This window comes from Mytilus edulis, chromosome 12 (genome assembly GCF_963676685.1).
Source record: "Mytilus edulis chromosome 12, xbMytEdul2.2, whole genome shotgun sequence".
In the NCBI taxonomy this organism is placed as follows: Eukaryota; Metazoa; Mollusca; class Bivalvia; order Mytilida; family Mytilidae; genus Mytilus; species Mytilus edulis.
The window spans coordinates 13011028-13037402 of record NC_092355.1 but is presented as its reverse complement, the minus strand read 5'-3'; the positions used below and the strand labels follow the sequence as shown (position 1 = coordinate 13037402).

Here is a 26375-nt window from a genome sequence, read left to right as displayed (position 1 = left end):
CTCTTAGTTAATCATATGTACATACCACCTAAAACTTCATTTTTGAGGGATTATATATATACATACAACCTCTAGTAACTTACCCTGTATTTCACTTTAAATGTGTCTCGTTTTATACTAATGTATAAGTGAAATAGTCGGGCAATCCATGACAGATTTTGCCAAGTAGCCTTTGCCAGCTGTTCATATTAAATTGTTCATATTGCCTCGCATATGCGTGTCTTCTATGCCACATACAACTGTGACGATATTGACTTTAGCAAACAATTCTGCTCAAACCGGTGCTAGGGACTGTCTTTCAACTTTCATTGAAACGAGCATGATTTCTCTGTGTAAAAGATCTCAATGTATTTGTCAAGAGAACAGCAATAAAGACGCTGTTTCTTTACTGCAAATGTATTGTGTATATGTCTTGATTTTGATGTCGGTCAAACTTATGAAAGAAAACGGAAACACAAAAATCAGTATTTTTTTTTTAATTTGTTAAGGCGCATAACCCTAGAATGGTATAAATGACGCCATCAAAATTCAAATGTGATCTGTATTTTGTTGTAATACGGATTGTGTATGTTTCTTAACATTTTGTTGAGGCAAACTCAAGATAAAAGAACAAAAACTAATTTTTTGACGTACGGACATACACACAGACAAAGCTGGAAAAACTTAATGCCCCCTCCACTATAAGTCATATTTCATTGAATAACCCGATGTTTTCATCACTTAGTCACGATAATTGCTATCTATATCCTATTCTTTTTTTATTTATATAAAGTTCCGGAAAAAATTTCCCTAACCGATATTAATCAGAGTCTTTTAAATAACTAGAAGGAATTCCGATCTATATATAGAAAATTATTGACCTGGCTACTGAGGTTGTCATTTGTCGCTTCTGTAAAAGGAGTAAAAAACGGGGCATGTAATATCAAACTCGGGAATACGCTGGCATTTCATAATCTATCATGTATTGTTACGTAGGGACATTTGTTCTTACGAAACAGCTTATAAATGCACATCTTATACAGGGGCAGATCCAGCCATTTTAAAAAGGGAGCGGGTTCCAACTATATGTCCCTATTCAAATGCATTGATCGGCCGAAAAAGGGAGGTTCCAGCCCCCGAAACTCCCTTCTTGGTGAACCCTTTTTTAACGATAAAGAGTAATAAGGAAATGAAAATTGAATAAGGAAATAGAAACTGAATAAAGAAATAGAAACCCAATAAGGAAATGGAAATCTAATATTATAACAATGAAATAAAAACCCAATAAGGAAATAGAAACCGAACAAGGAATGAAAATCGAATAAGGAAAAAGTTACCGAATAAGAAAATGAAAATTGAATTAGGAATCCGAATAAGGAAATGAAAATTGAATAAGGAAATAGACACCAAATAAGAAAATAGAAACCGAATAAGTAAAAAGTTACCGAATAAGGAAATGAAAATCGAATAAGGAAAAAGAAACCGAATAAGGAATGTTATTACATTGGTTGCAATGAATTACATTGATTTCCCAGTTAAATAAAAACCGATAATTTCACATGTGAAATAAACGTGGTTATTTCACTCTCTGACGTCATACAATAAGTACCGATTATCAGGTTATCTGCATGTTGATATCGTAAAATATCAGCTGCGAGACATAATATGAAGCTTTTTGTCGAGTGAGCGTAGCGAACGAGATCAACTAGCCTTCATATAATGTCAAGCAGCTGATATTTTACAATATCAATATGCAGATAATCTGATAATCGATTTATCGGGCTATATTTGCGTGTTTCGGAAGTGTTTTCTTTGTTTCAACAGCACAAAAAAGATGACTTGATATTAAGTTCGGGTCAAAGTTATTAACGTCGGTTCAAACATTATGACGTCGCTGATATATCAGGGTCAAAGTTATTAAGGCCGGGTCAACGTATTTGACGTCACAAAGACATGATACGGAATAATATTATTAATTTGTATATTTTAACAAATTTGATTCGTTTAGGGATAGTCACATGTTAAACTATATTTTCGAAGGTAGAGAGAAAACGGCGGATAGCAAAAAGCATATTGTACGGCAAAAAGCATATTGCACGGTTATTTTTAGAAAATATAAAAACCGATAAACTTTGTGACGTCATGTATTGAATTTCAGGATATTGTTAAACGATCTTAACGTTTTGAAACAGATGATATCTGTGATCGATTATTTGACGGAAAAAATCTTCAAATACTTAAGATGACAAAAAAAAAAAAAAAAAAAAGCAATTGAAATAACAACTAATATTTTGTATTGTTAAGGAGACAATACGATATCTATAAAATTCCAACAAAATCAAATGACGATTTTGATACAAATATGGTCGGAAATTAATAATATAACAAATATAGCCTTTGTATGAGGTCAATACAGGATATATCGACCCAAAGAAGTATATCGACCTCGGACTACGTTCTCAGTCAATATACTTCTTTCAGGTCAATATATCCTTTTATCATATGTTTAGTAGTAAATACAGTAGTTTTGCATGTTTGATAAATAGCCTGCTGTTTAATCCGTATCGCGCAACTTTGGTGCGCACCCTTTATCGCATACCCTTTATCACACCCCTACTTTTTTTTTTTTTTTTTTTTTTTACATAAAGTCAGTTTTGGATTTTTTTTTTGCTTATGAAAAATTTTCCTAAAAATTTTGTTTAATGACGTCATTGTTTGGTATGTGACGTCACAAACGTCGTTTTCATATTGTATGTGACGTCACGAACGTCGTTTTCATATTGTATGTGACGTCACGAACGTCAAGTTTTCATATTTTTGGCACACTAAATGCAACTATAAAAAATACAAAAATAAACAAAGTATTTTTAAAACAACAGCACGCAAATTGTAAGGTAACCAAGGTGCTTCGGATTAGTAATTGAGCAGTTCTTTTAAGGCCTTTGAAACAAGACAGAAGTAGAACTGAAGGTAACCCAGTGCTATGGAACAGAAAACAGTTCATATAATACTCTTCTGTTGAAACATATGATAAAGCGTATAATACATGGCAAAATCCGTATCATATTTCGTATCATCCCGAGACATCAATATCAGCTCGTTTAATCCATGCGTCGTTCGGTCACGCGTTGTCTTATTTTGATATACAAATACGGCGATTAGTTATACTATAAATAATCGAAAAAGGAAAAAGAAAACGAATAAGGAAACGAAAAAAACTTTTTGAGGAAAAATATTTTGAGGAAAAAAATATTTTGAGGAAAAAAAATTTTGAGGAAAAAAAAATTGAGGAAAAAAAATTTTGAGGAAAAAAAAATTTGAGGAAAAAAAAAATTGAGGAAAAATATTTTTGAGGAAACAAAATTTTGAAGGAGAAAAAAAAAATCAGTTTGGACTTGTAAAATTTTTCAAAATTTGAATATCGAAAAAGGAAATGGAAACTGAATAAGGAAATGAAAATCGAAAAAGGAAATAGAAACCGAAAAAGGAAATGAATATTGGAAAAGGAAAAAGAAACCGAATAAGGAAATGAAAATCGTATAAGGAAATGAAAATCGAATAAGGAAACGAAAATCCAATAATGAAATAGAAACCAAATAAGGAAATAGAAACCAAATAAGGAAATAGAAACCAAATAAGGAAATAGAAACCGAATAAGGAACTAGAAACCGAAAAAGGAAATGAATATTGAAAAAGGAAAAAGAAACCGCATAAGGAAAAAGAAACCGAATAAGGAAAAAGAAACCGAATAAGGAAAATGAAACCGAATAAGGAAATTGAAATTGAATAAGGAAATGAAAATCCAATAAGGAAATAGAAACCGAATAAGGAACTAGAAACCAAAAAAGGAAATGAATATTGAAAAAGGAAAAAGAAACCGAATTAGGAAATGAAAATTGAATAAGGAAATGGAAATCAAATAAGGAAACGAAAATCCAATTAGGAAATAGAAACCGAATAAGGAAAAAGAAACCAAATAAGGAAATGAAAATCGAATAAGGAAATGGAAATGGAATAAGGAAATGAAAATCCAATAAGGAAATAGAAATGAATAAGGAAATAGAAACCGAATAAGGAAATGAATATTGAAAAAGGAAAAAGAAACCGAATAAGGAAATGAAAATTGAATAAGGAAATGGAAATCCAATAAGGAAATGAAAATCCAATAAGGAAATAGAAACCGAATAAGGAAATAGAAACCGAAAAAGGAAATGAATATTGAAAAAGGAAGAAGAAACCGAATAGGGAAAAGAAAATCAAATAAGGAAGTGAAAATCGACTAAGGAAATGGAAATCGAATAAGGATGATAATCGAAAAAGGAAAAAGAAAACGAATAAGGAAATGAAAAAAAAATTAGAAGAAAAACTTTTTGAGGAAAAATATTTTGAGGAAAAAAATATATTTGAGGAAAAAAAATTTTGAGGGAAAAAAAATGAGGAAAAAAAATTTTGAGCCAAAAAAATTTTGAGGAAAAAAAAATTTTGAGGAAAAAAAAAATTTGAGGAAAAAAAAATTTTGAGGAAAAAAAAATTTTGAGGACAAAAAAATTTGAAGGAAAAAAAAAATTCAGTTTGGACTTGTAATATTTTTCAAAATTTGAATATCGAAAAAGGAAATGGAAACCAAATAAGGAAATGAAAATCGAAAAAGGTTATAGAAACCGAATAAGGAAATAGAAACCAAAAAAGGTAATGAAAATTGAAAAAAGAAAAAGAAACCGAATAAGGAAAAAGAAACCGAATAACGAAATGGAAATTGAATAAGGAAATGAAAATCCAATAAGGAAATAGAAACCGAATAAGGAACTAGAAACCGAAAAAGGAAATGAATATTGAAAAAGGAAAAAGAAACCGAATTAGGAAATGAAAATCGAATAAAGAAATGGAAATCGAATAAGGAAACGAAAATCCAATTAGGAAATAGAACCCGAATAAGGAAATAGAAACCGAAAAAGGAAATGAATATTGAAAAAGGAAAAAGAAACCGAATAAGAAAATGAAAATCGAATAAGGAAATGGAAATCGAATAAGGAAATGAAAATCCAATAAGGAAATAGAAACCGAATAAGGAACTAGAAACCGAAAAAGGAAATGAATATTGAAAAAGGAAAAAGAAACCGAATTAGGAAATGAAAATCGAATAAGGAAATGGAAATCTAATAAGGAAACGAAAATCCAATTAGGAAATAGAACCCGAATAAGGAATTAGAAACGGAAAAAGGAAATGAATATTGAAAAAGGAAAAAGAAACCGAATAAGGAAATGAAAATCGTATAAGGAAATGGAAATCGAATAAGGAAATGAAAATCCAATAAGGAAATAGAAACTGAATAAGGAAATAGAAACTGAATAAGGAACTGGAAACCGAAAAAGGAAATGAATATTGAAAAAGGAAAAAGGAACTGCATAAGAAAAAAGAAACCGAATAAGGAAAAAGAAACCGAATAAGGAAAATGAAACCGAATAAGGAAATTGAAATTGAATAAGGAAATGAAAATCCAATAAGGAAATAGAAACTGAATAAGGAACTAGAAACCGAAAAAGGAAATGAATATTGAAAAAGGAAAAAGAAACCGAATTAGGAAATGAAAATCGAATAAGGAAATGGAAATCAAATAAGGAAACGAAAATCCAATTAGGAAATAGAAACCGAATAAGGAAAAAGAAACTGAATAAGGAAATGAAAATCGAATAAGGAAATGGAAATCGAATAAGGAAATGAAAATCCAATAAGGAAATAGAAACTGAATAAGGAAATAGAAACCGAATAAGGAAATGAATATTGAAAAAGGAAAAAGAAACCGAATAAGGAAATGAAAATTGAATAAGGAAATGGAAATCGAATAAGGAAATGAAAATCCAATAAGGAAATAGAAACCGAATAAGGAAATAGAAACCGAATAAGGAAATGAATATTGAAAAAGGAAAAAGAAACCGAATAAGGAAATGAAAATTGAATAAGGAAATGGAAATCGAATAAGGAAATGAAAATCCAATAAGGAAATAGAAACCGAATAAGGAAATAGAAACCGAAAAAGGAAATGAATATTGAAAAAGGAAGAAGAAACCGAATAGGGGAAAGAAAATCGAATAAGGAAGTGAAAATCGACTAAGGAAATGGAAATCGAATAAGGATGATAATCGAAAAAGGAAAAAGAAAACGAATGAGGAAATGAAAAAAAAAATAGAAGAAAAACTTTTTGAGGAAAAATATTTTGAGGGAAAAAAAATATTTGAGGAAAAAAAATTTTGAGGGAAAAAAATGAGGAAAAAAAAATTTTGAGGAAAAAAAAATTTTGAGAAAAAAAAAATTTTGAGGAAAAAAAAATTTGAAGGAAAAAAAAAATTCAGTTTGGACTTGTAATATTTTTCAAAATTTGAATATCGAAAAAGGAAATGGAAACCGAATAAGGAAATGAAAATCGAAAAAGGTTATCGAAACCGAATAAGGAAATAGAAACCGAAAAAGGAAATGAAAATTGAAAAAAGAAAAAGAAACCGAATAAGGAAAAAGAAACCGAATAAGGAAATGGAAATTGAATAAGGAAATGAAAATCCAATAAGGAAATAGAAACCGAATAAGGAACTAGAAACCGAAAAAGGAAATGAATATTGAAAAAGGAAAAAGAAACCGAATTAGGAAATGAAAATCGAATAAGGAAATGGAAATCGAATAAGAAAACGAAAATCCAATTAGGAAATAGATCCCGAATAAGGAAATAGAAACGGAAAAAGGAAATGAATATTGAAAAAGGAAAAAGAAACCGAATAAGGAAATGAAAATTGAATAAGGAAATGGAAATCGAATAAGGAAATGAAAATCCAATAAGGAAATAGAAACCGAATAAGGAAATAGGAACCGAAAAAGGAAATGAATATTGAAAAAGGAAGAAGAAACCGAATAAGGAAAAGAAAATCGAATAAGGAAATGAAAATCGAATAAGGAAATGAAAATTGAATAAGGAAATGGAAATCGAATAAGGAAATGAAAATCCAATAAGGAAATAGAAACCGAATAAGGAAATAGGAACCGAAAAAGGAAATGAATATTGAAAAAGGAAGAAGAAACCGAATAAGGAAAAGAAAATCGAATAAGGAAATGAAAATCGAATAAGGAAATGGAAATCAAATAAGGATGATAATCGAAAAAGGAAAAGAAAACGAATAAGGAAATGACAAAAAAATTTGAAGAAAAACTTTTTGAGGAAAAATATTTTGAGGAAAAAAAAAATTTGAGGAAAAAAAAATTTGAGGAAATAAAAATTGATGAAAAAGAAAATTGAGGAAAAAAAATTTTGAGGAAAAAAAAATTTTGAGGAAAAAAAAAATTGAGGAAAAACAATTTTGAGGAAAAAAAAATTTTGAGGAAAAAAAATTTTGAAGGAAAAAAAAATTCAGTTTGGACTTGTAATATTTTCAAAATTTGAATATCGAAAAAGGAAAAAGGAAAAAGGAACCAACTTGTGTCTGGTTCTGGAGCTGGCATGTCAGTTAACTGCTAGTACTCTGTTGTTATTTATGTATTATTGTCATTTTGTTTATTTTCTTTGGTTACATCTTCTGACATCAGACTCGGACTTCTCTTGAACTGAATTTTAATGTGTGATATGTTATGCGTTTACTTTTCTACATTGGTTACTGGTTAGAGGTATAGGAGGAGGGTTGAGATCTCACAAACATGTCTAACCCCACCACATTTTTGCGCCTGTCCCAAGTCAAGAGCCTCTGGCCTTTGTTAGTCTTGTATTATTTTAACTTTAGTTTCTTGTGAACAATTTGGAAATTAGTATGGCGTTCATTATGATCACTGAAATAGTATATATTTGTTGAGGGGCCAGCTGAAGGACGCCTCCGGGTGCGGGAATTTTTCGCTACATTGAAGACCTGTTGGTGACCTTCTGCTGTTGTTTTTTTATTTGGTCGGGTTGTTGTCTCTTTGACACATTCTCCATTTCCATTCTCAATTTTATTGTACATATATATACATACTACTCTGAATGATTATGACATCTTGCAAGGCTATAGAAATTTCTTTCTTTCTACAAAATATAGATATAGGTCAGATTTCAAGCTTGTTAATCTTAGGTATCAATTAAAAAAACCATATAGTTAGTTTCTACACATTTATGTTTGAAAGAGGACGTTCCTTTAAAAAAGCAATCAGATTCTGTCTGAAGGTACATGTATTAAAGGGGGGAAAATAACCTGTTTTTCCCATTACATCTTTGGAAACAATAGGGTACCTACAGGGTCCTACCATCAAATGACCATAGAGATCTTTTTTATTTACCCTTTTTATACATGTTATATCATGTACATGTACATTGAGCATGTTTTGAGACTGCACACAATTGTCCATTTGTGTTTTTTTTTTAATTTCATTTTATAAATAAATTGACCTTTAATTTGAAGACATACTTCAGTTGGCCAATAAAAACAAGGATTCTGTTTCTTACGCAGTAATGTCATGTGCTTGTATTAAAAAAAATGTGCAATTTTCAAATTTATGAACACAAAAAATAATAATAAAATTATTATGTAACATCTTGAGGCCAATGCAAAAAAAATGTGTTTCTGTTCCCCCTATTTTCTAAAGGGTTTTTTTCAGACAATAAGCACTGTTTCACATGTTTACATGTAAGTCAAAATGTCCCTCCCATTGACTAAACAATTTGTAAACTAAGTAAATATTTGTCTTGGCCATTTACATACACAATTGAATAAAATAGCGTAGCATTTATAAAGTTAGCCTACAGGTTGTCCTGGTAAAATATGTCCAGGCAGACATAGGTTACTAGTAGAAAAAGTCCCTAGAGTGTTTTTAAATTTTCGTGTGTACCTACGTTTCCAATAAAAAATGCTACAAGACATAAAACTCAATTGTCACATATTTTACATTGCATTTATAAATGATCTGTATGGAAAACTTGGTTGATTTTACTGCCAAATATTCTCCATTTTACAGGCTTTTGTCATCTTTGGTTCATGTCAGATATAAATAATATATAGCAATGCTGGTTGAAGGCATTGTTAATATAATCATCCTGATCAACGGATCACAAAATGAATATGATATAGAATACAACGGCCGTTTATAAAATAGTTTATACACACGTTGATAATTTTGTATGAAACAAACTTTTTTTGTAAATGAACCCTGCTCTTCAAGTATAAAGAAACAGAGTAAAGTACGTCGTATAATGATTTCAAAGCGTTCAACATTGATTTTAAAGAAATGCTTTGAAACTTTAAATGCAAGTGTTCATGTCAAACGCTCATGTGATACCAAACAGACTAGACCTTATACGGTAAAGATAAACCCGAGGATTCCGGTAAAAAAAAGTTTTGTGCAGGAAATACAAATATAACAATGTAAAAGATTTTTGGTAGGAACGAAAAAATAAAATAAAATAAAATTTTGCTGGTAAATACAAATAAAAGATTTGACATTGTTTTTATAGCTGATTAATAGGCAAAAACTCGCGTCCGGCACTTTCATTATGGCTTGCATATTTATTACGTAATACATGTCATGTTTTGATTATACAAAGGGGTACGCACAGTAATTACGCAATTTCTGACAAATGAAAATTTTCATCGAATGCAGAACAAACACTCTTATAAACTTTAAATTAGTCAGAGAACGATTCTTAGAATATTTTAATTAATTCAATGCATTTTTATGACTTCTTAGTTCTTCATTTGACAAGCGTTGTTTTGGTGTACAAATTAAGTATTGAAAACAGAAAATAGTTTTTAATCATGGGGTTAAGTTGTGCTTTCTGGATCTAGATTTACTATTTTATAAATATCAGTGTTCTAATAAAAAGTTTTAAATATGCAAGCTCATCTTATTATAATATACATCATTAAAATTAGGTCTATAATAAGAATGTTCACAAAGAGAACTGATTATTTTATTATATTTCTGCAGTTCTTGTATACATTTGCCTCGTTAAAAATACTACTACAATGCGGCGCATATGTCCATTGCCGATAAGGTTTCTTTAAATAGATTTTCAATTGATCTTCCAAAAATAAATTAGAGGAAGTCATTAAAATGAAATGTTTTATATATTTTTTTATATGTAAAATCAGAGACATATTGTATTATATGTCTCTGGTAAAATAGATGCACGCCTTCTTATAAAGATCGTGAAAATACTGTCAATTTATTTATGATGTATGCCACGACAAATTGAATTTAAGAATTAAAATTTGAATTATAATATTGATATGGATAAATAGTCGATATCAATAGTTTCAGTACATTTCGAAAAATAAAATGTTATGTTACAATTTTATCTTTGGCAATTCATAATCGTACTTAACATTAATATCACATGCATTTGTGATATTTCTAAGCATTAAAACATTAAATATAACTAAATTCGCTCCTTGTTAAAGTCCGTACGATGACCCATAGTAGTTAACTTTATATGTCATCAGAGCTGTATCATTGGAAATCATATCTTTTTTTAATTAATTCTTATTGATAAAATGATGTCCCTAATGAATATCATTAACGAAAACTAGTTGTAAAACCAACACTTATATCCAATCGAAATAGCTAACAACATGATAAACGGTTAATCCATTTTTTGTTTTATTAGATCAACTAGTCTTAAGCTTACTTATGATAGGTTGTGTGACATAAATTAGGTCGTAAGAACTTAAGCTTGTCCTTGAAATTTCAATGACCACAATCTTATAATTATTAAAAGAAAATCCTACAGCTAAAAAGTGACAATTACTGGTGATATACAATACAAAGACAAGACGTCACAATTTTATTTCCTCAAACACAAATGTGTGCAAACTTAAGGGATTTACACATGATAAAGTATACATATTAGCTTAGGGGGACGTCTAAACACCACCTCGGCAGCCTTAGTGTACTCAGCGCCAGAAACTGGACGAAGACCATGATGGGAGGGTGTTACCAATTAAAAACAAATATATCGCCGGATGTAGTTTTTCCTCTACACAGGGAAAAGTGCCACGCATGTTTTACACATGTTTTACATATGTAAAACATATGTTTGGTAACGCATGGGAAACGTCTTTTTCCTACCACGCATGTTTTAAACATCCGTTATTCATGCGTTTTATGCATGAAAAATACATGTTATGTAAAACGCATGTTTTAAACATGCGTTATTTATGCGTTTTACGCATGAAAAATACATGTTATGTAAAACGTATGTTTAAAACATGCGTTATTCGTGCGTTTTACACATGAAAAATATATGTGATGTAAAACGCATGTTTCAAAATCATGCGTTAAACATGTGTTGTAAGAAACATGTGTATAATATGCGTTTTAAATGATGCGTATAGCATGTGTGTAACAAACATGCGTATAATGCATATTTCAAACAAATTACCGGTATAAGATATTTTTCCAAATCATCCATAAAACCTTTGTGAAGTTTACTAGTTCACATTCCATATGTTCCATACAACCAAGACGACTTATGTTTACTTTTGAAGGCTGTTCCCTGGCCATATAATTGCTTTAATCAGTTTAATTTGGACTCTGTTGGATAGTTGTCCAATTGGCAATCATACAACATCTCTTCATGTTATTTTGACCACAAATCTCCTTTTGACATGTTTGACAAGCAACATCAGAATCATATATTGCAGACCAGACTTCACTTTTCATCAGTCTTTAAAATTTTCCTGTTTGAATACACCAATAAACAAAAGAAATATCTGTAACATGATTTTCATGTTTCTAAAACCTTGATCAGGTACATTTGACACTAAGATGATTGAAAAGACCATGATATGAAATATTTCATGGAATATAAACCGACAATCTTTTGTCTCTGTAGTTTTATTGGCAGTAATATCACAACTCTTTTAAAAAGAGGTCAAAATTGTCTTAAATGGATTTTGTGGAATGTTGTACATGTATTTGACATTTTTTGTTAAAATGTTACTTATGGTTAAACTTTGACAAACACATTTGTTGACTTATGCATGTAATATGAAAAGGAAAACCCCAAAAGTGTATAAGATGTTTCCTCTAGCATCAATTTAAATAAAATTTTGAAGTTGTGTCCCTTGCCGGTTTGATAATAACCAATGTCTTGAGAAATCTGAGATTGTATTATTTTTTTAAACATGTTAAATGAAAAATTCAATAAATCCACTTTAAAGAATTTCATTCATATTTTTTTTCTCTGTTGTCTAGTTGTTGCAGAATATAAATTTTTCAAAAAACTTCCAAAAATTTGATTTCACTCTTCTTTTATTTTATACAGCAATCTCAAAACGTTACACAACTTTTTATGTTTTTTTGTTGTTGTCATAATAACAATATCAATAGAATGTTCTATCTTCTAAATGTCACTCTTCTTGAAGTTGTCTTCATCTGAAAAAAATAAATTTCATTCATACATTTAAAAACTTAATTTGATTTATTCCCATATACTGTAAGTTGTTAGTTTTAAAAATAATGACATATCCTCAGTGACTTTTAAACATGCTTTTCTGTCTCATTTTGGTCTCTTGTGGAGACTGTCCGAGAGTTGTCTTATTGGCAATAATACCACATCTACTTTTTTATATTTGTCTCGTTTTGATATAACAACATATTTGAATAAAACTGGAAAGTATTTTATAAATATAAATTTCGATTTTGCTATCAGTAAATTAAAACCAAATTAAACATTATTGTTATACACATATGTATGTTGACCAGTTTTACAAACTGTTGATACCTATATTTTGGCATTGTACAAGATCATGTCCTTCTCCTATGATTAATGGCAGTCTATTCTCTAGACTCTCAATCAATTAGATGTTTACTGATTGATATTTAAGTCTTAGACACATGATTTTTAATTTTACATTTGGCATGAGTTTTGCTAATTTTTAAATTCTTCTTCAATGGTCTCTGGTGGAGAGTAATGACTCATTGGCAATCATACCACATCTTCTTATTTTTATATTAAACTTTAATATATGTAGCTAAAAATTGGAAGCAATTAATATTTGTAATAAAAACAATCTTGCAATACAAAATGTAACCACAACTGATCTTTTTACTTACAAAATCGAGCAGTTTTTAAAGTGTTATAACCATAAGAATTAAGTTGAAACTTTTCATTCATTCATTTATAGGTAACCCATGAAACTTCAACAACTGCAATGTGTTTGGAAGAGCAAGGATTAAAACATTTATTTTTTTTAAATCTCTCTCCAAATATTACATAAATATAAATATATTTATATCATACCTACTTTTTTTGCCTACAGAAGTCCTTTCTATGAAAATATCCTTTGGTTTTGCTTGGCTTTCCAGAAACTCCTGTAACATAAATGAAATAAAATTAAGTTTTGAATTAATTCTTTATTAGATGTCATTTTGTACTAATTATGAACATGGTAAAGGTACAAATAGTTTCAATTCACTCTCAATGACAGTGTTTTTCCATACAGGGTTACAGCTAATTTCCTACTGCATGTAGAGCAAAACTTTGGTTAGCTTGCTTGTTTTGTTTGTATATTGTACAATCATATTAGGATAACACCCAATTGAATTCAAATATACAGGTTTAACTATGCCTATATATATATATATTGTTTAAAGATGTCAATCTTATTCACAAAGCTTGTATAAACAATTATACAAACAAAGCAAGCAAGCCAACCAAAGTTTTACTTTGCAAGCATAAGGAAATCAGCTGTAATACATGCCGGATCATGATGTTCCATCCTTTTAGACATCTCTAGATAAAACACTAGATTCACTATAAATATTTGGTTTATCAATATGTCAGATTTGTCCATTTTCATAATTATTTTTTTTTATCTCCATGGGACACAGATGATGCCCCCTCTTGCATAGGTATAATGTTATAATAAGGGAAATAACTCCAGAACAGTAAAAGTGACCTACCCAAATTTGTACTTGATCTGCATTTAGTTGATATTATCAGGGTGTGTAAGTTTCATAATATTTGGTTAAACAATTTTACCCCATGTCAGATTTGCTCTAAATGCTTTGTTTTCAGAGATATACATTTTTTGTAAGCCAAAATCTATATTTTACCCCAATGTTCAATCTTCCATACAAGGGGGTTAAATTGCCATAGCTGTATTTTGACCTGATGGTCAATTTTCCATGAGGTTCAAAAAACCATATACATGATATAGGGGCCATCTTGCATTTGTATGTGTTTCTTTTTTTTTCACTGTGTTTTAGTGTGTATTTACTAATGTTGATTCATTGATATATACCATGTATAGTATACCCCTTATAAGTTATCAGTTGTTTCTCTATTGCATTATATCTTTTTTAATAAATCCTCCTTACTATTTGTAACAGCTGTGAATCCCAAAGTCTGTCTTACCAACAAGTCTCAGACAAAAAGCAATTCAGACAGAAAGAACTTTCAAGATGTTTTAGTTGAATGTATAGTAGAAAAGTTCAAATTTCAGTTTGGCAAAGACTGTAACAGCAAAGTTTCCTTAATATATAGTAATAAAGTTTCAGCATAAATAATGTATTGAAAGCAAGTTGTCTTACAAAGTACATATATATTTAATAAAGTAAGTCTGACAAAGAGCAAAAAACAACGGATGGCCACAAATTGTTTTCAACACAGCAAAAAAATCTTGCACCATACAAAAAATATACTTACCATTGCTGAATTGTACTTGAAACATTTACTAGGTGTCTTCCCTTGCCATTTTCTTCACCATTTGTGGAATTTTTTAAACATCCATGTACATGTACCTTCCTGACATACTAGGGGAGGTCAAATTTGATAACTAGCCTATAGGATAAAAAGAAATCCATTTCATAAAAAATTTACAGAAACTATTTTCATATTACTTTACAATTACAGACACATGTGTTCATGTGAAAGCCAAAGTGAAGATGATAGATATAAGAAGATGTGGTATGAGTGCCAATGAGACAACTCTTCATCCAAGTCACAATTTATAAAACATGTAAAAGTAAAACCATTAAAGGTCAAAGTACAGTCTTCAACATAGAGCTTTGGTTCACAATGCACAGCAAGCTATAAAGGGCCCAAAAAATTACTACTAGAGTAAAACCATCCAATGAGAATTGCTGCAAGCATTTTTGAGTTATTGTCCAAAACTGGAAAATTCCCTTTATTTAATGAATAAAACCCCATGCCATAACTCTGAAATGTAAAATCTAAAATTTTATAATTCTAAAGGGAGCTTCCATCAAAGCTATAAATAATTCACAAAAGTTTCACGAGAACAGCTGCTGAAAGTATTTTTGAGTTATTGTCCGAAAACTGGAAAAATTCCCCATCTTTTTATGAATAAAATCTGGTAACTCAAAAACCCAATATCTAAATTTATAAAAATTGTAAGGGATCTCGTGTCAACAGATATAAACAATTCACCAAAATTTCTTGCAAGAAAAAGAAAACATTCTGGAGATATTGACTGAAAACTGGAAAATCACCCTTTTTTTATGAATATAAAACCTGGTAACTCAGAAATTTAAAATTTATAAAAATTGAAAGGGAGTTCATGTCAATAGATATAAAAAATACACCAAAATTTCTTGCAAGTAGGAGAAAACATTCTTGAGTTATTGACTAAAAACTGGAAAATCACCTTTTTTTATGAACAACCCTGTTACTCAGAAACTTAAAATCTAAACCTTATAAAAAATGAAAGGCAGCTTTTGTCAATAGATATAAACAATTCACCGAAGTTTTATGCAAAATGGTTAAAGCATTTATGAGTTAATGTCCAACATGTTGACCATGGACAGACAGACAACGGTATACCATAATACATATGTACTCACATAAATGGGCGTATAAAAAGAAGAAATGAGAAAAACTTATGAACTTAGTTACTACATCAACAAACGAAAACTACTAAACATCAGATTCCTGACTAAGGACAGGTGACACACAATTGAAGGGGGTTTAAACTTTTAAATGGTACCAAACCTTCACCCTTATCTGAAACAATAGTGTAACATCACAACATAGAATGACACACTATAAAATATTAATTGAAAAGGCTGATTCGTGTTCATCCTCAACCTTTATATATGTTATGTGTTGTCATCAAATACAACTTACTTTTCAATATTTTTAAGAATGGACACCAATGCGGCCACTTTCATTCAAGACAAAAAAACGTCTAAAATTGAACTAAAATTCTAAAATTGTGAAGATTTCAGTAATTTAGCATGACTTAATGATGCTAGTACCCGATATATGTGCGTTGTATTGTTGAAAACAGCCCACATTTATGTAGCAGTAGCATTCTACTTTCCGATGAATAACTAGAAGTTTACATCTAAACAATTTTGTAAAACTGCTATATTTTGGGGCAAAAAGGGGTCTTACTGGACCTAATCCTTTGCATGAGGCAATTGCAAACTAAAGTTAACACAAGGAAACAAAAATTGAATCATCATCTAATGTAATACTGAAAGATGGACCAACAGTCCCTTAAATTTTTAATGCCTACATAAGGCAGTCTGCATAGTGTCTCAATGGCAAATATTTCAGATATCAGTATAAACAATTCATGTCAATCAAATAATAAAACTAAGAAGTCTATATTATACTGAACTCACTATATTGGTTGAGGGAATATGCTATATATTTTGAACAGTTGTATTAATATTTTATATACATTTTTGTATTAAAACAAACAATAGTATAATGATAACCAGATGCTCCGCAGGGCGCAGCTTTATAAGACCGCAGAGCTTGAACCCTGAACGGTTGGGGCAAGTATGGACACAACATTCAAGCTGGATTCAGCTCTAAATTTGGATTGTGATTAAATAGTTGACACAGCATAGGTTTCTGACACAGAATGAATGTGGTCTAATGAACTTAAAATTTTTGTTTTGCCTTTGAGCAATTCACTATGCTGTTGAATATCGATCCTCTCAAAAAAATGTTTGAAGAAATATTCTTTTTATTTATGAAATCTGAAATGAGAAAAATTGACCCCCCCCCCAATTTTTTTTTCACATCCCCCTTTCCCTTTTTCCAAAACTGATCTCAATTCAAATTTCTAATGGAGTTTGCAACAATAACTACTCATTTAAATACATCATAAAATATTAAAATGTAAAAAAAGTGCTTGTTATCACTGAATGGTAAAGATTGTTTTAATTTATCAGTTGGTAGTAAAAGTGAATATACATTGTATATTGTATAAAACAATGATTTAAGTTGATTCAACTACTATTCTGGACAAAGAAAGATAACTCCAATTGAAAATTTCTTGCTATTGCGCAATATTGTGCAATTAGATATTTCTTGCTATTGCACAATACTGTGCAATTGAAAATACTTGCTAAAACCAAAACTCCCAAAATCAATCCCAACCTTCCTTTTGTGGTCATAAACCTTGTGTCAAAATTTCATAGATTTCTATTTACTTAAACTAAAGTTATAGTGCGAAAACCAAAAAAATGCTTATTTGGGCCCTTTTTGGCCCCTAATTCCTAAAATGTTGGGACCAAAGATCACAAAATCAATCCTAACCTTCCTTTTGTGGTCATAAACCTTGTGTTAAAATTTCATAGATTTCCATTCACTTAAAATTACTAAAGTTAGAGTGCGAAAACTAAAAGTATTCGGATGACAACGATGACGCAGACGACAACGCCAACGTGATACGACCAAAATTTTTTAATTTTTGCGGTCGTTTAAAAAGTGATTGTACCAAGTGCTACAATATTATATATTATTGCAGTGAGGTTAAAATCCCTGTCATTTATTCATCATCCACACAGTTACTAATCGGAGAAAAAAAAATTTCTATCATACCGGTATACACGTACATGTTATGATATTTTTTAAGACCATCCACCAGAACTTGCAGTCGTCCTATAAAAATAGGAGATGTGATATGATTGCCAATGACACAGAAATTAACAACCATAGCCACCATACAGCGTTCAACAATGAGCATTGTCCACTCTGGACCAACTATATTTCTTATAGTTTATATAACAATTCTTATTTATTTAATATTGAGTATTTTTAAAAAGAGTTTCCTACACAACTTCCTATCATGATGCTTCTTTAGATCCGATTTTATGTAATGGGACAATAAATCCTTTAGCCCATATTTCAGGAAATTTTCCTGTTGTTAATACATTCATTAATATTAACATTGTTAAACATGTTAAATATCTTTACAAAACATTTAAGCAGATATGATTGGCTGCGCTTGAGCATCTCATTTATTATGGTGTCAATAGATTTGTAAGATCTTGACATTTGCTTAGTGTCAGAAACTCCTATTACATGTATGTCAAAAATTTGATCAGAATCAAAATTCAGACCTGTATCAAGCTTGAATGTTGTGTCAATACTCATGATACTAGCCCCAACTATTCATGGTTCACCCTCAGCGGGTTGTAGAAAGCTGCTCCCTGAATGTGTTCTTACATGTACCCATGTTACCAGTCACCCCAGATTGAGAAACCAGACCAGGATATTCATTTTATGCCAGGTCACTTGTTTTCACAGTCCTCTAGTCTGGTGTTATGTATTGTTAGCATACCTGCCAATTGTCACTATTTGTGGGGGATTTCCCCCATGAAGGCTCCAAAAAATAATTTTGAAAGATAAATTTTGTCCATAATTTTTAACAAAACAATTAATTTTAAAATGGCCATAGGCTTGTTAAAGTAAGGAGAAGCCAAAAAACAACTTTAAAATGTATTTGAAGGCCCCATTGAAGGTTTTGTAGGACTACATTGTTTTACACTATAGCCATCTTGCACATACCCCCATGGGCATTTTGAAAAGTTGGCAGGTATGTCTTAGTACAAATGTATTACTTATACAGTTATAGTTCCGTAACTCTTTCTCCCGAGACCGCCACCGGCCATGTTATTATTCTTGTCAGGACTTTGATCTTGCCAGACTTCCAAACCCTTTTGGACTCTTTGTCCCTAGTTAGGAACTATAAGTATGATGTCACTCATTGGGTTCAGGAAAGTTTACGAATAGGATTTGAATTGAGAGGACGTTCATCCTATGGCTCCCACTTTAGGGACTGTTACAATAACATTAACAAGTAGACTAGCGGCAGCCCCACTGTATATTTATGGTATTGTATATAACTTATATTCAACCATACATGTATATATATACATGTCTTTTAAATAAACATCTTATTGTTTACGTGCTTTGGTAGTTTATCTCAGAACTTGGGAAGACAACGGGAATATTACGAAGCCAGTGTTAACTTCACTCCGGTTTCACTCGCTACCAAAAAATGTAGTTATCAAAGAGACATATACATTTCAATGGTTATAAACAGATAAAAGAGGGACGAAAGATACCAGAGGGACAGTCAAACTCATAAATCGAAAATAAACTGACATTGCCATGGCTAAAAATGAAAAGGACAAACAATAGTTCCCACGACACAACATAGGAAACTAAAGAATAAACAACACGAACCCCACCAAAAACAAGGGGTGATCTCGTGTGCTCCGGAAGTGTTAGTCCAAATAATTATGACGTCTTGAAAGGCTATTATATTTTTTTTCTTTGACGCTTAACTTCGTCAAAGAAAAAAATTATAATAGCCTTTCAAGATGTCATAATTATTTGGACTACGGAAGTGTAAGTATAAAATGGTCATCTGGTTCTACTTTACGGTCTTAACTTTAAGTTCGTGCATGTCTTTATAATTTACTCAAACTGGATAAATCACAGAAGATTGATTCGAGTGAAGCTCTACTGTGATATTCAAGTTTGGTATACAGTCTTCACGCTGAACTGCTAAATCTACAGGCCCGCAGCTCAATTTTTGAAAATATTTAGTTAGATTCTGTTGGCCTGTAGGTCTGATTTTTACAGGCCCGAGAGCAATTTTACCAGCCTGGGCTGCCACTCGTCGTGAAGACTGGGTATATGTTTACCCCGTTATTGATATATAGGATTTCAAACTCCCGAGTCCTGTGGATAAATAAATCAGTTTTGGAAATGGCATTTAAAAATCCTTTGTGAAATGTTAATCGAATAAAATATTAAAGTTGAATTCTTACCTATCTTGTCTTTAGTGTCCTAGATTGAAGATATCCTACATTGTCCTAGCTGCATCTCATATCTTCCATAAAATTTGCGTTTTGATTCACGAATCACGATGTCAATATCAGTGTCGTCTGTCTGAACGCTCGTTTCCGGGTGAACCGTACGGGCTAATATTAAACCAAAGGCGAAGCATTAAAAATTCCATTTAAACGGCATTAAATGATTGAAATCCATGCGTAGATTTATAAGTAATAAAAGCAAGTAAACATGATTAATAATTGTATGTAACCGATTGGACCTTAAAAAAATATATGAATGTGGATTCCGTAATTTCCTCTGAGTCTCCATGCCAGTGTAATGGTATTTCCCGCGGTTATTTTTGTACAACTTATAAATAAAATACGGTTTGACTATCACTTGCCACTATGTACCTAACAGAATGAACAATTTTGCAAAGACTCACTCAGTGTAAGTATATCGATACGGTGAATTAATTAACATGAAAAAACTCTGTAATTTCTAAATAATTTTACTGGACACAAAACACACGGGCACCTGGTAATTCGTCACCTTATTAAAGTCAAATCGGCACCTTTTTTCACGACATTTCTGCAATTGATTTTTTAACTGTCACCTGATATTAAAAACGGTTTTCATCTTTAATTTGAAAGTAATTATTGGTTCTCTTCTCTACTGCAATATACAGATGAGGATAAAAAGATGAGAAAACAATTAAATTTTATCATTGATTTTTTTTTTGATAATCTGCCTTTCCTGATTTTCCTGATTTTTCAGTGGCGGATCCATAACTTTTTCTAGGGGGGGGGGGGGCGCTGACTGACCTAACAGGGGCCTGCTTCAGTCATGCTCCAATGATTCCCTATATAATCAACCAAATTTTTCCCACAAACCCCCCTGGATCCGCCTATGCTTTTACCTGTATACTTGAAAACAATAAATACTATTGTTTGCTAGTATTGTGCAGTTGTCATGAAATAAAAGTTCATTATAATAATAAATATAGGTTCCAGTAGGAACATGCAGATCTATTGTGGCTCCATTGATTGTTTAATAATACAAAGAGAACATAAGATCATGTAAATTTGGTTAAATGTCCAATGGTAGATGGAGAAACAGCACTGTATATAAATAGAGCACCTAGATTCTACCTGTGAAAATATGGTTTAACATGTTTAAGGATCAGTTCAATTATATTAGATAGTTTATAAAACAATTATGCATAGGCGGATCCAGGGGGGACCCGCCCCCCCCCCTTTCGTGGGAAAAATTTGGTTGATTATATAGGGAATCATTGAAGCATGACTGGAGCGGGCCCCCCTTAGGTCAGTCAGCGGGCCCCCCCCCCCCCCCTTAGGAAAAGTTCTGGATCCGCCACTGTTATGGGAGTCTTCAACAGTTCACTTGCAAAACATAATATTAATTTTGGGTATGGACTTAACTAGTGCGAGTTACCCGAATTAACAAGGGGCGGATTTGACTTGTTATGCCATATTAACTATCAAAGGTGGCTTAGGTGCCCATTTGACCAGGTTTCCAAACATGGCAAAATGACTAGAATTGAGACACAGTGTTAAACAAATTAAGATATATACATTTTTGTGTTGGAATGCACACTACACTGGCAGCTTTATTAACTAAGCTTCATTAGATTGGAGTTATATTCCTTGTGACTAATTATACATGTGTTAAAAATAATACAATTTTGAATAATAATATTGAAAATAATGAGATCAATGTAGTATGATTGCCTATGAGATTACTATCTACTAATGTTTATATGAACTGGATTTAAGCATCTATATAGGACACCTTAATACCTTTAACAATGAACAAAGCTCATACTGTCAGCTACAAAAAATGTATAACAGGCTATCAAGGCTTGACATGACAAAATGTAAAATGATTTGCCAAAATAAATCAAATATGGCAGACTGCATCAAACAACAACTAAATTTCATCCGTACTTGGAACAGGCATAAATAGAATGTTGTGACTGTTGTGTAATAGCACAAAAGAGGAACAAAGTGGTGAAATCGGTTAGAAATTGTTTTGATTCATTGAATTGGTACAAAGCTAAAAAATTCTAACATGAAGACAAACAATCAAAACTTAATAGTACTTTCAGTTATTGAAAGCTCATTAAAAGCTAATAAAAACTCAAACATTATATATAAACCATGTTTTCCCGTACACATATATATGTATAGATGTAATTATCAGAGAAATTCGTTTTACAATTTTTGTTTAACATGTTTAATTATCAATAACTGATATATTTTTTATTAAAGTTTCGAATTCCAAGCAAGTCAATACATGCAGTAACAAAAAACTTTTGGGACAGAAGACACTGTTTAAAAAACGTGACCAAAGAAAAGAAAAGGAAATGTACTTGTAATCGACACTGGAGAAAAAATGGACTCATCAGGTAAGAAGTTTTATTCTGCAATAACTTTTGTTTAATAGTTAATCTGTTTTTGAATAAAAGAATGTGTAAAGTATATTTTAGTGGGACAGCATCCCAACAAACAATAAATCTGAAGAGATATATCAAGTGGTAAATATTTTGCTTACTGAAAGTTAATACCAAATGTGCCATGCTATAAATTATCCTTCATCTGAAGAAGGTATGAATATATGCAACAGGAATTTTACAGAAAAAATCTGTCCTTTATTATGTCTATATGCTAGCCGCAAATTTTTCACTGCATTTGCATATCTAGTTAGGTTAGTACTTTTTCATCTTTTTAAAATTTTGTCTTGCAAAACAACACATTGCAGGGATAAAGTAAATGCAACAAGTTTTCATTTTATCCAGTTTTTTCATGTTTGCACATTCTCTTTCCCATACAATGTTTTGGTGAAGTTAAATAATAGTAGTTTGTACACATGTTGCCACTTGGAAGTATAAATGATACATATGGAAAATAGCATTGTGAGCTCTCTCAAGCCTATGTGAGTTGTAGGATTTTAGAAATTTTCATCATTTGTTCCTAAGTAGGAGGCCACTGACTGCCTAAGAAGGCGCCCGCTCCGGTCATGCTTCAGTGATTCCCTATATAATCAACCAAATTTTTACCCGGCCCCACTCTAAATCCACCTTTGCTAAGACCAGTTAAATAATCAGCTTTGGTCAATTATGCATTGAAATTCTGTTAAAAAGGAAGGTGTTTGACTTTTTCTAGTTTAAAAATTAAGTGCTAAGAAACTATTTTTACAGGAATTAATAGTTCCCCTTTAAAATGGAAAGTATAATGAAAATTGCATTGTCAATCTCAATCCTATTGTTCAACTTCATGTTTGGTTTTATAATTTTTTTATTAAATTCAAAGGTTAGTTTGGCAAGCCAAAGTCATGGATGAGTTCAATAAATGTTGCAGATTAGCTTTTTTTGCAGGAGTTAAGCTGCTTTAGAAAACTGCATTTGTTACTTATTTCAAGTATAATAACTTGTTGATTTTGCGCATTTTTTTCATAAGAATGTTCAGTATATATTTGCCTTTCGTGAACTTTTAACTTTCAGTTACATTCAGTTCTTGTGAAATTCAACATCTCTTATATAAACATCACAAATGTCTTTTTACTTAATCACCTTTTTTATGTTTACAGAAGAAATTGTCACACGGAAATGTAATGGGCAAATTAAAAAGGAGAAGTAACTCTGCTAGGAAGCAGTTCCAGTCATTTTTAGCAACAGGACTGTGACGAATAGAACTTTAATATAAACTGAATCAAAATATAGAATTTACCAAACTTGTGTCAGATAATACTCTCATGCTTCTATTGGAGGACATCAATGATGAGAAGTAAAGGAAAAGACAATAAATGACAGCATATCAAATATCACAATGTATATTTAGTCAGTTAACACATTAATTCATCTACATACTTTACAGCATTTCATTTTAACCATGTGTAAATTTTGTCTATTCAAGCTTAACAAAATGCTTTAAAATTTAAATATTAAATATTTTAGGCAGACATGTTTTTGTAATTTTCATTTATTTTTCAAACTTTCAAGTTATTACATTCTTTAGTGGCGGATCCAGCCAAAAGCCCATTTTTCAAAGGGGTTTCCCAACCAAGGATAAAGGAGGGGTTCCAATCATGTCTTTCATTTATAAATTGTTAATTTCCACTACAAAACTAAAAAAAAATCAGTCATAAAAAAATATAATTTTGAAATTCATGTAAAACGCATGTAAAACATGTATTTTACATGAGTTTGTATTTACACATGTTTTACACATGTGAAATATTTCATGTGTTTTGTAACGCATATTTAATATATGTTTTTGCATGCCTGTTATACGCATGTTGTAAAAAACATGCGTTAAACGCACAAAAAACATACGTTTTACACACGTTTTCTTTACCATGCGTGAAACATGCGTGGCACTTTTTGCTGTGTATTGTGAAGAGGGGGAAATAAATTCACAAAAGAGACAGTTTCGAAATATAAAACTGCAAGAACTGGTAATGAGAGAATTGTATTATGTAGACATCCATATCGTTCCTACTTGTCACTGAACATTTATTTGTACATATTCATTTCAAGCAGATTTCAGTTTTTAATTTTCTTTCCTGATCAGATGATCCATAATTATAATTGTATATAACAGTCTCTCATAGTTCTATTAAGAATGGCACATGCATTCTAAATTTTATATTGTGTACATGATAATATATTGTGTTTAAACTTGTATGTATGTGGTGAGACTTTAATAAACTATTGAATCTACATATACACACAGGTGTCAGTATTACTAACACATCAACCGATTATTATACGTTGTCATTGGCGGATCCTTTTTTTGGACGATCAAGTGAAGGGGGTACCTCCTCTTTTGGACGATCGAATGGGATCATAAAGTTGGACATCCTTTACTCTGGGATGAACCCACTACCCCCCCCCCCCTGTTTGAAATGCTAGATCCGCCCAATGGTTGTCATAAACATAACTACTTATAAACCGTATTACAGAATAAGAATAAGAATAAGAATATTTTATTTCCAATTAAAGGGCCCTATAAAGAGCTTTCATGACATTACATACAAGAACATATGATTAGACATAAATTAAAGACATATAATATAAGAAAACAACATTGTTTATTACATATTTTAAAAGTCATATTGAACTTTCATATTACGTATCGAATCGAAACATGAACGCGGACCTCGATGAGAACACCTGGATCGAAAGCTTGCAGACCAATGAAATTCATTTTTACATGTAACGCGAACTTCAACGAGAGCACCTAGATGTAATATTACTTTTATTCGGAAATTACCGCTAACATAACTGCAAACATGAACACTTACTTATTATTACACACAAATATGTCACAACAATACATTATAGATTCTAATTAAACATACACAGTAATATATATATTGTTTTTCTTCTCATGCAGAGAACGTAAGTTTAAAATTCTCTTATAAGTGAGAGTGCTATCATTAAGTCAAATTCAATATTTAGAGAATCACAATTTACCAAGAACGTACGAGCCGCGATATAATTGTATAATGTATATACCATGTACGGGAATATGTCAGACCCCTTCTAGGATTCGCATATTTGTAAATATTTGGGGACAGTTGTAGCCCGATGACAAAAAAAATTAAAAAAAAAAAACAAAAACATCTTGATGTACATACAGCCTTCGACAGACAGATGACTACACACATGAAACATGTCTCGCTCTTAATTGTCTCGATTTCATGAGAGGGACATATATATTAAACAGAAAAAAATCAAAAATCTGCTATTAACACGCAATTCTCCAATTAAGAAAAAAACAGGGACATTACGATATAACATGCAATAACTGACGGTTGTCGTTCCTGACTGCTGGTGATCCTTGTAGAACACATATTGACTGACGATTCGGAATAATACATAAATGCATGTATGAATGAATTCTAACTCTGAGTGCATTTTTACCTGTTTCCCAGAGACTCAGCTAGTACCTGGTTTGGTGTATCAAACAATGTTCCGGTAACCAGTATGTTTAAATAACGTTTTATTGATCCCGCCCCATTAAATGTTTGTAAGTAAGCATAATAAGCTGGATAGGAGTGACCGCCTTTTGTCTAGTAAAAGGAAAAAAAACATTACCCCCTCCCTTTGCCAAATACACATTGGAGGAGAAATACCACTTGAACAAAAAGAAAAGATAAAAATATCGTGATCCCTAATATATCCCTCTTCTTCATCTATAAGCACGCTCCTGCAACCTATACGTTTTCTAATGCCTAATCGAGACATCTTTCGTATCTTTAAACTACTGCAAATCATTAAAATGGCTTTCATAAAAAAGCAACCACTTAACTTCAAAA

At 31.2% G+C, this 26375-nt stretch overlaps 2 long non-coding RNA genes across 4 annotated transcripts; one reads left to right on the top strand and one right to left on the bottom strand.

The window, feature by feature from the left end:
• Positions 1-12220: 12220 nt before the first annotated feature.
• Positions 12221-20173, bottom strand: LOC139497160 (uncharacterized). 3 transcript variants are annotated; one of them, XR_011657696.1, is made up of 4 exons: positions 20030-20173; positions 14637-14771; positions 13230-13300; positions 12221-12361 (listed from the first exon to the last, which is right to left on the bottom strand). It is a non-coding gene; the product is annotated as an uncharacterized lncRNA (long non-coding RNA). The 3 variants fall into 3 exon arrangements; XR_011657698.1 differs by lacking the exon at positions 20030-20173 and adding an exon at positions 19440-19460; XR_011657697.1 differs by lacking the exon at positions 20030-20173 and adding an exon at positions 18432-18454.
• A 2162-nt stretch (positions 20174-22335) lies between these two features.
• On the top strand, positions 22336-24014 carry LOC139499182 (uncharacterized). Its single transcript, XR_011658141.1, has 2 exons — positions 22336-22461; positions 23643-24014. It is a non-coding gene; the product is annotated as an uncharacterized lncRNA (long non-coding RNA).
• Positions 24015-26375: the final 2361 nt, after the last annotated feature.